The 15401-nt window shown below is 46.5% G+C and overlaps 1 protein-coding gene across 3 annotated transcripts in view; it reads left to right on the forward strand.

The window, feature by feature from the left end:
- Window positions 1-14003: 14003 nt before the first annotated feature.
- The window catches only part of PRDM11 (PR/SET domain 11), a 45481-nt gene continuing 44083 nt past the window's right edge, over window positions 14004-15401 (forward strand). For 2 of the 3 annotated variants that reach the window (XM_015864485.3, XM_032445181.2), the window contains exon 1: window positions 14453-14592. The gene's annotated coding sequence lies outside the window, so the exon portion shown is untranslated. Of the gene's footprint in view, window positions 14115-14452; window positions 14593-15401 lie in introns of those variants that run through there. The other variant, XM_015864486.3, reaches the window with a different exon arrangement.

The following is a 15401-nucleotide window of genomic DNA, read 5'->3' on the forward strand; positions in this document are numbered from 1 at the left end:
ATGTTGGAGGCTGTGTTTATATGGCAGTGAATATGTCAGGGAGATGAAATCTCAAGTGTGCTCAATGAGAGCGATTCACAGGCTGCTCAGTTTATAAACACAGCTCAGCCAGGAGCATGTGTTTAACTGCTTGCTGTACTGTAATACCCAGGGCTTCCTGCATTATCCACTTGCCCTAGCATTAGATCTGCCACCTTCTCAAAACACTCATCTCATGAAGTGAATTTCCTTTCTACGTTTATCTTTTTATGCAATTAATATTTCCTCAGCAAATCACAAATCAGTCTGCTCCTCAATATCTAAAGCAATTAATGAGCCCCAGCTGGCAGCCACGGCTGAATGAGTCACTCTGCTGGAGGAAAAGATATTGCTGTTGCATATTGTCTCCTGTCATCTGCTGATTAAAGTACTTGTCTGTTGTTCCCAGGACAAAGCTGGATCCCCAGACCTGGCTGACCCTATGTCACTTGATTAGTATGTCACAGGTTTGTTTCAGTGCATTACTCCATTCTCCTCCTCTTGTGCCCTGCCACAGCCAGCTTTTCTGAATGAGGTCAAAAAGTCCTCTTTTGAACTGTCTGCAATGATGCCTTGCTATTTTCCCTAGCTGACAGAGGTAATATGTAAGTTTTTATACTGTACGAACAGTTGAAGAGCCTTTCTGCATTAGGCCTTTAAAAAAATGAATTGAAAAACATTGAATTTCTTTTGTTGCCATTTACCAGGTGGATCCTACATGAAGTTGCTTTGAGTTCCCTTTGATCTTTCTAACTTAAAGAGACAGCTTTGTCATCAGCATATTGTTTGGTATTCCTGTTCATTTACTGTCTTTCCAAACAGCAGGAATATGATTTGTAATGAGACATCTGAAGGAAGTGAAGGCTCCTGGATTAGCTCAGGAGAGCAGCTGTGTATATAATTCAGAAGATCTGCAAGAAGCAGACCAGCAGAGTTTATGCTGGTATCAAGAGCAAGGAGGACAGACAAGCCAATACATGATGGTTGCTGATGTGTGGGACAGATAGAAGTCCTGGAGATAAAGATGGAGATGGGAACTTTAACTGACACAAAAGGTGTCCACAGCAGGGAGCATGCGGCACGGTCAGGGACCAAGAGAGGAGACTAAGCGTGGTTGGAGAACTTGTGGAGAAACACTGTGTAGGTATTAGGAAAGCTGGGAGAAGGAAAGCCAGACTAAAGAATAGATTTCTTGGATGATAATTTTGTTGGGATTATTGAATATTTGAGGAATATCCAGAACTGGAGAATTTAACAAGGAAGTAACAAAAATAAACCAAAATCCTGACTTAGTTTCATCTGATTTTTACAAGGACCTCTGAAATAAAAATGGAAGAAAAAATGCACATAAGAAGAGTAAGAAGAGGTAGCAGTGAACAGGTGCGGTGGAAATGCTAAATCAGGGCCTGATTGAGCACCTGGTGGGAAGGCAGGGCCAACCCAGGGGAGCTTAGGTGAATGCAGTGCACTAGAGCAACTGAAAAGGGTAGAGAGGATCCACCCCTTCCAAGATCTCATTTAAGTGTTTGCAGTGGAGGTGAAGGTATCTTGCTGGAGGTCTCTGCATTCCTGAGGTCTTCTAAGTGTAAGCAGTTGTTTTTTTTGTTTTGTTTTGTGTTTTTGGTTTTTTTTCCCTTTGTTTTTGTGTCCACGGCTACTGCTTTTGGGCTTATTCTCACTTGGTGTAGACTAGGATTTTGCTGCCCTGCTATTATTGCTGTGTTTTCCGTTGCATTATAGCAATGTATCCTCGTGGTCTTCTGAGTAAAACCATTACCAGATGGAGCTTTGGTTTCAGTCATGGGAAAATCTAAGTCTACTTGTGTTGCTTTTAGTCCAAAACTGTTAGCCATGCTTTCAGGCAGCAAGTGAAAAAATTCCCCTGGATAGTTTATAGATTATTTTTCCACATGGAATTAGTGGTGAACCTGGTGATATATGGTTCCTTTCATTGTGGAAATTTGGTGGGTCATCTCCTTTGCTATACCAAGGCGGGGTGCTCATGAGGCCTTGTAGTACCATTCCCCAGCTGTATTTATGAATGCATTTGTGTTGGTGAGACTCAGCTCGTGCATTAACTTCCTGATTTCCTCAGCTCTGAAGAAGATCCAGCAGAATAATACAGGCTTCTATTTCCCATGTGGCCCTTCCAGTTAATGTTTCTTCTGAGAGGGGTGGGTCAGCCCGACATTATTATTTATTAACATCATCTTCATGCTAGATCTGCATTTTTGACCTACATTTTGCTCAAGTAAAACCTTCATGGAAGGAGAATTTTGCCTGGAGTAAGGGCTTTAAGTTTAGGTCTATTAATTATTAATTGCTGTATTTATTTATTAAAAGCCACCAGTGAAATGGGAATATGGGAATATCCTTCCTCATGAACTCATTCTCTCTCCTGGTTCCATCTGGCTTTGCACGCATTCTTCCTCAAAGAAACAAGTCAAGAAATGTGTGTATTTGTGGAGGGAGAGGGTCAGATTTTTTGGCAGGCAGGTCAGGATACAGCCACATTTATTTTCTCACATGCTGCTTTGTAGAACAACAAGCTGGCAGATAGAATGAAATATTAGCTTCATTTCCTGCAGATTTGAGGGGGGAAAAAAACATCCAGGGATGGAAGAGGGTGAGCTTAGAACAACAAAGACCAAAGCTACAGAGGCTCTGCCAAGGAAAACCTTTCACTGCAATGATTTAATCATTTGGAAGATGCTGTAGAAGACAGCTTTCCATTGAGTGCTCACTCCTATGTTCATCTGATTATTTAAGATTTGGAGGATACCTGTGCCAGTCAGTGATATTCTTGGGTGTTCTCAGTAGTTGCTGCCTCCAGTGTGCTTTGTTTCCTGTTAACCCAGAAAAGTGGGAGTTGAAAACCTGGTGTTCTGATACAGGTCTTTGCCACCATGTTTTAACTCAAAGGCAGATGGTTAAAACATGGATGTTGCACACAGCTCTCATCTCTGAGAGTAACAGCACTCTGGCTGAATTTTCTTTTCAGACTGTTTTGCCTCTATGCGTCACAGTTTGTGCCTGTGGATATGTAGCTGGTCAGTACACATTTGTTTCTTTCTCTGATTGTAGTCTTGAAACTTCAAAACTGGAGAATAATAACTAGCAGAAAGTGAGCACTGTATCTCATGCCTCTGGTGACAACTTCCAGGTGAATAATAACTCATCCTTGGTATAATGGCTCTTTAAGAGCTTCTGGATACTTCCACCACATCATGCTTGAAGATAGAATGGCTTGTGTTTGTATTTTTTTTTGTGGCTGGTTTTGGGTTTGTTTTTTTTTTCCTTGTTTAGTTGGTTTTGCTTCTCTTTTCTCTTTTGGTCTCCAGGGACTAGGAAGAAGACAAAGTTATCAGTGCCCATGAGGTAAGTGCCCTGTTTCCTAGCCTGCCCTTCAGAAAGAGAGGCAGATTGCTGGGTTAAGGGCCAACACAGACTAACATCTATTAAATTGCAATTGTTGGAAGCCAATGGAAAAATTATCTATCTGCCCCAGGGAAAGCCTACTGCATTGATGTACAATCTTCCTATTTCAGGGAGTGAGAATTAAACATCCCTAGTAGGGCCCTTCTGGGCCATTTCCCTGAGAAAAGACAAGATACAGATTCTCTCTTCTAGTTTGTTGTTGTTTTTGTATATATACTTTTTCAGTCTTACTGAAATTTGGCTTCCCAACTTATCCCTGTGATTCTATCTCAGCACATGCTCAGAGTCCATATGCTGGTTCCTGAATCTTTCTTACCTGTACTTCCCAGCTGGAGTGCTGTTGATGTCAGCCAGAGATTCTCTGGACCTGCTTGCTTGTGTGCAATACCATAAGATCCCACAGAAGAAGCAAGAAATTTCCCTGTAGCTGGAGGAAGGTGCATTCTGTTATTTCTTGGATGAACCAAGGCTGCAGTTCTCAGTGTTAGCTAGGAACATAGCCATGTCTCTCTTGTGTAACAGCTTAAATATAGATGAATCTCCTGTGCTTCTTTGAACCCCTCAAGACAGATCTCAAAACAATGAGTCATCAAAAGGCTGTCCATATTTCCAACAAGATCTGTTGTCCTGAGACTATTCCAGGTTAGGAAAAGATGTTTTGTTTCTACCTCTTGTTTCAGCTGCATAAGAGATCTAACACACAGCGTTAAGTACAGCTTTCTAGTCTGTCTGGGCTGCTTCCATATATCCTTACTGCCCTTGAAAGCAGGTCTCACCATATAAAGGCAGATTTCCCTCTGCTGCTGAGAAGGGGCCACCCAACAGTCTGGCTCCCCCTCGTGTTCCTTTAAAGCCTTCAAGAAGGGCCCATTTCCCCCTGTTTTCAATGCAGTGCTTCGTAGCTTTCCACCAATATTCTGCTGAGGACTCCAAATTTTTTCAGCAACCTGGGCAGACAGGTAGCATCGCAGAAAATTTAGGCAAAGCCTTGGCTCAGTTTTCCTGTTCTTCCTTCCCTGGGTCCCATGGAAGCAGCCTGTGGACTTTCCTGGGTCTCTAAACCAGAGGCAGAATGCTAAGCTAGCAGATGCTGCTCTGCTCCTATTTTAGCAAAGCTTATCAAAAAAGCTTCTCTAAGCCTCTGTTCCTCAGAGAGCAGAGAACTGTAAAGGCCAAAACTTGTTTCCATTTTAATCAGATCATAATTCCAGTAGGTGCCTGTGAAGCAGAAAAGAGCGGCTCTCTTCTTATTATAGTGAGCTGAATAATTCAGATACCTTCTCTAGGCTTCCTCCTCTCTTCCAAGGTAATAATCGTCCCACATTCTAGTGCTGCAACAAAACCAGCCACCCAGGACTTCAGTGTGCTCACTAGGCTTCGTACTGACAGGAGGAGAAAATGCAGGAAAGAGAATTTTTTTTATTTAATTGCTGGAACATGAGTCCTGGAACATCACTGCATGTCTCTGGTTCCCTCATAGGCTGAGCAGCGCAGATCCTACATGTATGGGTATGTGCTTGTAGGGAAGCACAGGGGGAGGACGTTTATGCAGCCCAAGCCTGGGGATCTGGCCTAAATGTGAGAAATCTTGCTGCTGTTTCCCTGTGGTTTTGGCCATATCAGTTTTTCAATGATATGGTTGTGACTTATTCCTCCACATTCCCATCTTGTGCCGACAGGCATGGCTGGGTGGTTCAGCCAAGCAAGCAGAAGTTCCTGTGCCATCAGATTATACTATTTATATATTAGATACAAGCAGAACCAGAGTAAATTTGTAGTGGGCATACACACTGCAGTCCTTACCCAACAGTGTAAAACCAGGCAGTGCCTACAAGTTAAAGTAATTATGAGGAAAGTTTCCCACAAACAAACCTTCCCTACAGATTACAAAAGCTACCATAGTTTTTCAGTAGCTAAAAATATTTGCTCTTTGAAAAATATCTAAATTGAGGAGAGCTCTGCAGACATACAGTTAGAATAATGAGTGTACAGGCTGCCTGTGAGTGCTTCTGCAAGGGAGCCCCAAAGGGAAGAAGAGGAGGCTGTACTGGGAGCTGGAAGGAGCACTGGCATATCTATGACTCAACACTATTGAGACAGATAATGTGATAAAAATGTTCTGAGAACAAAGGAAATCCTGAAATTGTTATATATCTTTTATCATACGGAGTTATCTTCCAAAATATCTAATATTGCTGCAGTGGGGGAAAAAAAAAAGTCAGCAGTACCCACTAAATCTCTATCCTCAGTTTTCTTACAGAAACTAGGTGGCATATTGGATCCTATGAGATTAATGAATGATTTTATTTTATGTTAACAAGAAAAGTTGCTGAATATCATTTCCTAGCATTAAATATTCCTAAGTCAGGATAATCAGATAATGCACAAGAGGTTTCTAAAAGCTCCCTGAAGATTTCTCTGGAGAGTTAATGCCAATTTTGAATAAGATTTGGGAAAGAGGGCTGTAAACTTTGTTAGCACCTGTAAAGCATGAACAGGACAACAAAAGCACCTGTCAGTCTGCTAACCAAAAACAAATTCTAAGCAAAGCAATGAGCAATACAACACAGGATGTGGTGAGTACAAAATTAACCAGTGGGATTTTCAGAACATGCACTCAGAATAATGCTTATACCAAAACAAGCACCATCAGGGTGCAGGTGATGGGGAGTATTTGCACAGGTGAACTTTGTTACATTGGTAGAGGGAAGGCTGCACTCAGAAAAATGTTATTCTGAGCAGTACTGTGGGAACACAGACTCTGACAGGGCAACAGTTATGGGCTGCCGAGGGCAGCTAAGGCCAGAGGGAAAATGTAGACTTTGATACACAGATGTGGTCCTGCCTAGCAGGTGCCCTGGTTGGATCATCCTACACACAGCTGTGTGACATGCTGGCCAGGCATGTACTCAGTGGGCAATACAGACAAATAAAAAGCCAGCAAGTTTTCTGCAAGGGCAGATGTTCCAAAAAGCTCTCCTAGTTTTTGAGTTGTGCCTGGGTGCTGGATTTCAGTAAGGCAGATCTTCCCAAATGCTGTACGACTGAGCACTGGGAGGGCAGGCTGCATCCCAGGAAGGGCACAAGTAAGTGAACATATGGGCCTTGTTTTCTCTATCAATTGGCAAAGCTTGCACTTTGTGTTTCTGGGTAACAGGGATTCTGGCACTGGGGTCATGCATGAGGACATGAGAAGGAAGATGATCCTTCTATTTTTTCCATGATTCTGAGTGCAGCTTCAGCTAATGGAGGAGGACCTGGGCACTTGAAAAGGGTGCACGTAGTGGTGCAATAATGCATTTGTGCAGAGGAGAGGAAACCCCAAGTTACTCAGACATGGGGAATTGTGTGAGGAAATCGTCTGTGAGCATTTGTGTGTGGGGAACTGGGAAAGACATATTGCTCTCCTTCGGGTGTTTGAACACCTGCTATTTCTTTCAGTACTTGCTCATTTAGAGCTTTTTCCCTGCTTCCTCCTGGGCATGAAGGCTGACTTATCTACTCACTGCATCGTTTTCTCCAGGCAGGCAGGTAAACACAGGCCCCGGGAAAAAGCTTTGTCAGCTTTTGACAGGAAGATGAAATGCAGGCAGTTACCAAACCTAAAGCAGCAGTGGTGCCCAATGAATCTCAGCAAAAAACACAAGACCTTTGCTATCAGGGACTGTAGGAGAGCGAGAAATGCTTCCCACTTAGCTGTGACAGCTGATCTGAGTCCCAGGGAGCTGCAGCTCAGTAAGCCATGCTGTTCCTTATTCTCTTGTCCAACACACCTGCTGCAGCAGCCGAAGATTCTGACACTGCAGTAGGGACATACTTGGACTGTGCAGTTCCTCCATGAACTTGCAATTACAATCAGGCTTATGCTGTGCTCACGTGTGAAGGGCACTAAGAAGGGGAAGACATCACTCAGGGCTTTCATGGTGTTCATTGGTAGCCCTTAGGGTCAGATCACGGCTCCTTTGAGCATGCAAAGGTCAGCTGGTTGCTCAGAAAGTGAGTGTGAATGATACCATGGGGATAGCACCAGAACAGCCTGCATCTTGAGTATTTATTTGATTCAGCCTTTCTAGGTGGCCCAGACACACAAAAACCTGTAGAACCTGGACTTCCAAGAAGTAGCTTTGCAAGAAAGCCCCTGCAGTAGTTTCAGTATTCAGATGAAGATCTCCCCTGCCCCTTGCTGGAGAAACTGTGTAACAACAGAACTCTGAACAAAGTCTGGTCGTGCAGAAAATCATAGAACCATAGAAAGGTTTGGGTTGGAAGGGACCTTAAAGCCAATCCAGTTCCAAACCCCTGTCGTGGGCAGTGCTGCCACCCATCTTATGAGTCTGCCCAGGAATCCAGCCTACCTGGCCTTGTATGCCTACAGGGATGGGGGACCCACAGCTTTATGGGCAATTGTGTCTCACTGCTCTCTCAGAGAAAAATTTGCACCTGACATGTAATGTAAATCTCTCCTCCTTTAGCTTAAAGAGTATTATGGATGGTAGATAATCATAATATTAATAATAATCATAATAGTAATAATAATCATAATAGTAGAGCCAAGACCATCATGGATCAGTATCTCCGTATATAAAGGGATCTTTGGAAACTCATTTCCTGGAGTAAAAAATATCAAAGAAAACCATACAATTTAAAATGTAAGCTAACACAGACCTACCCCATCTGGGCTGATGAAACACAATGCAAATTCTCATATTTTTAAAATGAGAAGAAGCACTTCAGAAACCCATGATATACAGGAAGTCACAGGAAATGATCGTAAGAGTTTTGGCGTAGAAATTATTGTGTTGTGATGTAAAAGTACAGTATGTAAAAGCTGAGGGCTCTCTGCTTGGCTGGTGGGTGGTCCTAGTGCTGTGACTGCAGCATGAGCGCATCCATGCTGAGGCTGCCTGCTTGAAGATAGCTCTATTTGCTCTGAAATATCCTAATATCCTTTAATATTCATCTTTAAAAAACTATATATTTAGCAAACATGATTGTGGCTGCTTGCTATTTAATGTGTTCCTAATGGAGAATAAAGTGAGTGGACTCATCTTTTAACATTTCATTTCCTCCTTTCTGCTTTGCCTCTCGGTAGTGATAGTAACCAAGCAGCCCAGAGGGAATTGGTAATGAAATTGCTAAAGCAGCCCTAAACAAAATCATTTTTAATCTCGGTCTGTAAAAACAAATGCCTAATTTTCTGACGTCCTTTGTTTTAATTTTTAATCTTCCAAATTAAGAAATGTGTGTAGCCTCAAATTTCTGACAACCAAAAGGGAGGAACTTTACTCTCAAAAGGAATCTCTGTGTTCCATGAGAAACTCTCATATTCTCTAGTTCTATCTAATAATAATAATAATAAATCAATAAAGAAATACAGAATGAAAAACTGTCTGGAAGATGTCTGTCAAGCAGGAAACTGGAAAGGAGAAAACATGGTTGGAAATGGCTCTGCAAACCAGCCAGAAACAAAGGAAATAAACAAGAAGAAAATGCTTGGGAATGGACAGAAATATTTCCCACAGGGGTTGTCCTATGCTCAGCATATTATCCACAAGAGAGGGAGATACTTTTCCGAACTGCAGTGTAACACACTCTAGAGCTTCCTCTGGCAGCACATGACTGAATCTCACCTACAGACCCTGAGTTCTTCACCAACTCCATCCCAGGCACATAGCAATGGAAACTACAAGATGACTACATCTACCTTTTGCAGAAGCCAAAACTAGGCTGGTTATTTTGTTTTTAAACTCTCAAACCAGTCCTCCCAATCCAGTTTGAAATGCACCTGAAAGATGAAGCTCACGCTCTGAGAAAAGGAGTGTTAAGAAAACAAGATAAATCTTCAAGTGTTTTCTAAAAGTTCTTGCAGTGCAGCTCCTAGAGGTCTATGGAAATATGATTTTCAGCTCAGTGGAACATTAATGGAGCTCTACCTCTTAAAAAGGATCTGTACTGTCAGTGCTCTTGCTTCAGAGAAAGTCAGTTCTGGGCTTTAAAACACCAGTCGTCATAGTCATTAATATTACTAGTACTAATGTACAATATATAGACTGTAAGAAGCTCCCAGTGCTGCACCTGCAAATAACAAATAGAAGATGGTTCTCGCCCCAATCTCACTGCAGGAGTTCTGGGAGCATGGAGGGATAAGACAAAACACAACCAACAGCCACTCAGACAGAACCAGCTTTAAAGCGACAGCACTTGAAGTACAAAAAGGCAGTTGCCTTTTAGTTACTTCTGGCTTGGGAATCTTGAAATATTTTGTGTATCAGCTCGGGCTTTCTGCCACCTCCCAGTCAGAGGACAAGAAAGCACTATTTTTAAAATGAAAGCTGAGAAAGCTGTGTCATCAGATGCTTTAAGGAAAATACCAAGTGTCACGCGTGCGGGTAAAAGCATAGTCCTGTGCCACTGTTGTTTTTGTGGTTTTCAGATCCAGAGCTTAATAGAAAATCAAGGCTGTTTTCCCTTTCCATTCTTCAGTGCCTTAGATAAGGGCAATGTGCTGCCCTTTAAGCAAACGTGCTTTAAAAAGCAATTTGATTATCTTTATTGTGCAATTATCAGCAGCTGAGTTCAGCAAAAATCAGAGGTTTATAATTATATCCAATTTTCCACTCATTACAGACAATAAGATCTGGACGGTCATTTTCCTTTTTGTTTGTAATTAGTTTCTACTTACAATTATCTTCAGACTGTAAAGCATTAGAACTGTATGAAATAGTTGGAAATTACTTATTTATATACATATTTTTTTTTCTCGAGGACTTCACACCAAAGGATTTATTTGACGTAGACAAATGCTTCCTTTAAATAAAACTTTAATTCAAAGCTAAATTTGATCTACACATCTCCTGTTTGGATGAGAGAATCCTGAGGTTTATAGATCATGTTCTCATGATGTAGTGCCAGTAACATAATACACTCGGGCAGCAGTGAGAGGTGGAGGCTCTGCCTGCAAAGGTTTGCTGGAACAATTTGCGTTAGTACTCTGGTCATCCAGTGAATTAATTCCTTTAATAAAGTAGCTCGTTAGTGATAACATACAATAGATAACTGTGGCATAGACTGCCTGTAACATGCTGTCTTAATAATGGGAGTGCAACACTCCTGCCACCTCCCAGTAAAATGAGGTATTAATAAATGCTGTGTGCAGGAAGCATTGGATGGCTGCATGTCTCACCTGTGAGAGCTTCTTGAGCAGTGTTGTTCTCTTCCAATACAGTTAGAGCAGAGTTCTCAGCCTCTGCTGTAAAGAGTGCATAGGGGATGCAGAGAAGCTGATGTAGATGTAGAATACAATGTGAGATGTATAAGAGCAATGACAGCATCACACAAACTGTGCCCCTTGGTTAATAAATGTACCATGACTGATAAAATCCTGGTGATGAACTGCTAAATATCCCAAGGAGAGAATGCAGCAGTGCATGGAGTTACTCTGTACCACAGAAGGTGCCATGGAGCTGAAAGCATTTGCAGCTCTCCTCTCAATGGTGTGTTGGTTCCATGGCAGGAGTACTCATGTCCCACCACTTGGCATGCAGCTCAAGGGAAGCCAGTGCAGATTCTGCAAAAAGAAACCCCCTGGAGCAGGAATAAACTGCACATCACCATTACAGAAACCTGGTAACAGTGCCAGTGACACACAATAGTATGATTTATATTGAAAATGCACCCATTAGGTGGATGAAGAGCTGGTTTTCTTTCAGCTCTTAAAATGTAATTGCCAGTGGAGAACCCCCAGCAAATAGAGATGGACTTTCAAAGAGGAGTATTTATATCTAACATATTCAGCATTTTAACCAGCGACCAGAAAGTTAAATATAAAATTACTGCTGATAAAATTCACAAGTGACACAGAGATTAGCAAGCTGGGAAGAGGCAGTGTCATGCTATCTGATCTGGGAGTGCTTGATTTAACAAGCATGGGCCCATTCACAAAAAGGGGTCTTGAGGGAAATGGCAATGCCACGGGTGCAGGGAGAGCCCATCCCCATGGGGTAGTGGCCAGCCCTTGGGCAATGGGCTCTGAAGAGTATGAAAGGATAGATAGTTCATTGGGGGCACGCAGAGTAATGACATGACACAATGCTGAGCTGATGTGAAAGCAAAGAATAAACAAGCCATTTGTACCCATATGTATTTCAGGGTAGGTAGACCCTAACTGTACTTCAAAGGGGGCGCTGGAAAACTGAGGAGAGTTCATAGCAACTCAGTAGTTCACAGCTCTGGGGCTGGGCAGAGCAGGAAGTCCTACAGCCAACACTGCCCATGGTGGGCATGCAAATATGAGGCCAATCTCAGGTTCCAGCTGTGTGGAAGAAGTCCTGCAGGGACCAGAGAAGAGAAAAAGTTGGATAGGTCACATTCCCCAGACTGGACTCTTGCCCACCAGCCTCTTGCTTTGCTACTGAACTCAGCAGTGTTTTGTGGCCTTCTAGTGGCCTGTTCATCAGGCTTAACCCAGTGACATCCATGCAGCCTTGGAGAGCACTGCATTGCCAACACATCTGCCTGTAATGGTGAAAGGCTCGTACATCAAGATGAGAAAAAGTACGAAGTTCCTTCAGCCCACAGCATCACTAGCTCTGACAGCCACTAGAGCACAGTTGTTGGCAAGCTGGATTCCGTGTCATCCACTTCTGCACACGGTATTTTTAATGCCATTGGCCAAAAGCTCAGTGTTGGTAAAGGAACCCTTTTGTCTCTCTGGGAGAGCATCCAGCAGTTCATGGAGGAACAGATCTGACAGTCTAACACTGGAAAATTGACACCTCGTTACCTCATTCCTAACTGGCAGTTCCTTCTTTAACATTATTTTCTGCAAGTGCAGCAGCAGCTGAAGGGGGATGGCTGTGCTGGTGGACTGAGGCTGAACATGATCAATGGCAGCAAGGAGTGCCCAAGCACCCGAAGGAAAGATTAATCCTACAGCTTCTAAATGAGGGAGGAGGTGATTTGCTGAAGAAGGGGTGCCTTTCTGAGCCAAAAGGGTGATACTTTTGTAAAGATATGGCAAGTTTGCACTACATTCCTTGTGTGATGAGCTTCTCAAAGAAAAAGGCACAAAACCACCTCTACTGGTTTTTTATTGCCTGACTATTAAACATATGGGGCTCACATTAAGACAACGGGTCTCCCTCCCAATTGCCCATGTTTGCAAAGAGACTTAATAGCTGTTATTTATATTGTACTTAAATATTTCTTTGTAAATAAAAGCTTTATGCCTCCCCTCGAGCCTGCTCTTACAGCCCCAGACTGCAGCAGCTACAACAAAACTATTACTTCAAATTAACTTGGCGTTCAGCACGCGTTTGTATTACTTCCACAATTTTTATTGTGTTTTTAATTATTACTTTTTCTCACAGTTCATTCATCAATCATATTTACAAGCCCATTGTCGGACCGGCTGCCAGCGGAGTGAAGTTCTCACACATTTCAGCACACAGAAACTGCAAACCAGGGCAGCTCTGCTCGGATCTCTAATATTTCTGAGGAGCCGGAAGGTGCTGACAGCTCATGGTACGCCTGTCCCAGGCAAGTGCAAGTGCCTTGACGTCCATCTATCTGCGGTTACTGCTGAGGGGTACAATTACAGAGCAGATTTACCCTCTGCGAAGGAATCCTCCCTGGAGAGGTTAGAAACGGGGAATAAACAGCGCTCTGCAGCTGGGGGTCTGGAAAACAAGCTTCAGAATAATCACCCAAGCAGTCTTTTTAAGAGAGCTTCTGCCACCACTGAGCCTCCCGTGACAGCAGCAGGAGCAGCTCAGGGGTGGCAGACGAGGGCCTCGGTTTTGCTTTGTGCTTTGCTGTTCCATACCCTCACTTATTTTTTCCTTCAAGCGTGAACCTCAGGATGGAGGATATTAGGAAAGAATGTTACTCCTTGGGATTTCGGAGGAGGGTGTTTCTCAGGGCTGCAGAAGGAAGCAGCTCCGAGCACCCAAGCCGGCACATTGTCACCGCAGCCCTGCTTGCATCCAAGCCCATTGTCAACCAAAGGAACTTGAAAATTACGGCCATTTATCTACCCCCTTCCTTACCCCCCACCGTGCCTCTCTTGGCAGGGCAGCTAAGCAGTTCGCATTGTTTCAAACTTAATGCTTGCAGATGGTTTTATTTAGAATTTGTTTTATTGGTGAGACATGCTTCCTCTGTTGATTAAATTACGCCTACTTTTTGTCAGTCAGCACGCTGCCCCCGGCCTCATGGCAGAGCTGGGGGCAGAGCTCGAGGCACGGCTCGGTGTGGCATTGCCGTCTGATGGGCTGCTTTATGGGGCGGTGGGCTGAAAGCAGCGAAGCTCTGCGAGCACGGAACATCGCGTCCCCCACGGGACGCGACGACACCGGGGCTCGGGGGCACTCACCGCCCGCCGGGGGCCGCTCAGACTCGGCTCCCCGCGGCTCCCGCAGCCCGGCCCGGCGGCAGGTGCTAGAGGTGGCCGCTGCGGGAGGGCGGCGCGGGGCCAGCGCAGGGCAGCCCCTCCGAGCCGGGCCGGGCCAAGTCCCTGAGCCGCGGGCTCCCCCCGCGCCCTGCCCGGGAGCCGCTTCAGTCCTTAAAAGCCCCCCCCCCCCTCCCGAGCCCCTGCCCGCCCGGGGCGGCTACAGATCGCCGCCGGCTCCGCACGGGACTCGCAGGCTCCGGAGCAGGAGGTGGGAAGCGGGGACGGTTTGGATTTCGCTGGTGTTGTTTTTCTGCTTTGTGCGGGTTTTGTGGCCGTTTTTGTTTTTTTCCCTCCCTCCTCCCGCTTCCCCGCGGGCTCCAGCACCGGGCGGGCAGCTGCAGGAAGGCGGGAGCGCGGCGGCCCCGGGGAGCCCCAGCGGGCCGGGCCGGGCGGGCCGGCGGCGCCTCCCCCCGGTTCGGGGGGTCCCCGGGCTCGGCCCCCGAACGCCCCTCTCTTCCGTTCTCCATGTCATTTCCTGTGCTAATAAGATGGTGGTCACGGCCGGGAGGGAGGGAGCCGCCGCCGCCTCCGCCGAGCCCGGCCCGGCCCCGGGACCCGTCCTCGCCTGCGACTAGCGAGCGGGGCCGGCGGGGCGGCGGGGAGGCAGCGCGCAGCCAGCCGGGCCCCCCCAGGGCGGAGCGGGTCCCCGGACGCCGAGGCGGGCCCCCCGCGCCCGCAGCGCCGAGGTGAGTCAGCCCCGCTGGTAGCCAAGGTGGCCACGAAAATGGCTGCGGAGAACGGGCGGGGGAGGTGGGGGGGAAGGAAGGAGGCGGCGAAGGGGCCGGGCGGCACGAGGGCCCCGCCCGGGGGTCGCGCCGGAGGGCTGCGGGAACGGGGAGCCCGCGGCGCCCCGCCGTCCGGTTGCGCCCCTCTCCCCCTCGCCCTTCCCCGGCGGGAGGCGCCCGGCCCTGCCCCGCCACTCCCCGCCGCTCCGCTCCGCTCCCACCCGCACCGCGGCGGCTGCTGCGCCCGCCCTCCCCCCGCGGCGGAGAGCGGGGCCCGCGAGTGACGGAGCCGGCGGCCAATGGACGGCGGGGGCGGGGCGGGGCGGCGCGGGGCGCTCCCCGGGGGCGCGGGAGCCGGGGCCCGGCTGGGTCGGGCGGAGCGACCCGCGGGTGGGGCTGGAAGTTGTTCGCGGCTCGACTCGGCTCGGCGCGGGGCAGGGCTGGAAGTTTGAGGACCGCTTCCAGCCCCGGTCGGGCGCGGGATTGCTGCATGCGGCCAGCTCCTGCCGCACGCCCTGGCTGCGTTCTGTGCTTGCGGAAAATCCGTCTGTCCTGTCTTTAACAGCGCGCTTGTTTGCCGGATCCCGCTCGGTGGGAAGTGGAAAAGTTGACATTGCGCTGCCCGCCCCAACTAGTGTGTTTAGTTGCGTGAAAAACTTCACCTGGTCGGAGCCCCGACGGTGTTTTTTCAGCACTCTTTTTCAGCTGATAAATGTTTTTTACTTCTCCGTGAACGCTCCGTAAGCAGCCGATGTTTGGAGCCACAAGGA

The sequence above is a fragment of the Coturnix japonica genome, chromosome 5, assembly GCF_054131305.1.
Source record: "Coturnix japonica strain WE chromosome 5, WE-NBRP24, whole genome shotgun sequence".
NCBI lineage: Eukaryota > Metazoa > Chordata > Aves > Galliformes > Phasianidae > Coturnix > Coturnix japonica.